Raw genomic sequence first — 1,315 nt, 5'->3', positions numbered from 1 at the left:
TTATCTTTCTTTTCAATACAGTCTTCTCAGGACCTCATGAGAAAGCAGCTATGCCAAAATCTGCTTCATGGAAAAACTCTTTAAAAGCGTGTCCAGAAAAATGCAATAAAGGTCATTATTATGCCAGGAATTTGGTTGAAATACTGACCAAACCAGTTCCCACCTACATATTTTGTAGGTTACTACCACTCGTCTTCTAATACCACAGGACAAATTGGGCATAGCCTTGTTTTCTCAACACTGGCGTGACGGAAATCTTATACTATGCTTGTCATTTTCTTCCCTCTGATTTTACACGCCCACCAGATTTCTCATAAATAAATAATTAATTAATTTTAATAATTTAAAATTATTGTGTGCCTGCATATAAATGTTGCACATATATGTATGTGTATGTGTGTGTACTTTGGACGCATCTTTCTATTGCACATACATGTACAGATACATACACGTACATAATGTATGTACACATATAGACATAAACACATTCTATGAGCGGTCTTTCATTCAACAAACAAATATTAGTTATCTCAAGTGAGGCATTGGGAGCAGAAAAAAATAACATAGCCTAATTCCTAGCCTCTAGCAGACATACATTCATGAAAATGAGTAATTTCACTAGTGTAGTAGAAGAATATCATCATAGTTTTGAGGATCCAAGGAAATTGCATAAGAGAGTCTATCTTTTCAATTAGAGAATCTAGGGCTACAGGGTTACTATTTTATATTTTCAGACATGGAATATTGTTTCGTATATAGTATATGCTTAATTTGTATTTTGTTGATTAATATTGGTTGGTTTAAAAAATCTGGAATGCATTATTCTGAAAAAGCAATCAAATGTGTGTCATCCTTGTGCAGGGGCCGTGCAGATCTTCTCTGTATTGTTCCAACTTTAGTAGAAGTGTTGCCAAAGCGAGCACTCAAACTTCAGATTTGAAGGTAATGCTTGCTGGAGTGATTTCTGTATAGGACCAACCCGAACTAATGCTTTTTAGATCCAGATTGTGCAGACAATATGCTGTCTTTTCATTTGTTAATAACTTCTTAAACTCCAAAACACAGCAATTAGAATTGGATGACACATATAAAAATTCAGATAAAATGGAAGAAAAGTTATGAATTAAAAATATGTGTGTGGTTTCAAAATGCTTTGGTCATTTCTTTGCTAGCCTCTCATATTTCAAGCCAGACTTTCTCTCTTTAGAGTCAGATATACCAAGTTTCACTATTGCTTATTGGAAATTTTGATAGGCGATAAGACGGGGAGAGGTCAAAATTCATAAAAAAATATATATATATGTATATATATGGA

At 33.7% G+C, this 1,315-nt stretch overlaps 1 non-coding gene across 1 annotated transcript; it reads right to left on the bottom strand.

The window, feature by feature from the left end:
• Positions 1-818: 818 nt before the first annotated feature.
• LOC144292040 (U6 spliceosomal RNA) lies at positions 819-923 on the bottom strand. The gene has a single exon (XR_013359580.1). It is a non-coding gene; the product is annotated as a U6 spliceosomal RNA (small nuclear RNA).
• Positions 924-1,315: the final 392 nt, after the last annotated feature.

The sequence above is a fragment of the Canis aureus genome, chromosome 20, assembly GCF_053574225.1.
Source record: "Canis aureus isolate CA01 chromosome 20, VMU_Caureus_v.1.0, whole genome shotgun sequence".
In the NCBI taxonomy this organism is placed as follows: Eukaryota; Metazoa; Chordata; class Mammalia; order Carnivora; family Canidae; genus Canis; species Canis aureus.
This window is presented reverse-complemented; position numbering and strand designations above follow the sequence as displayed.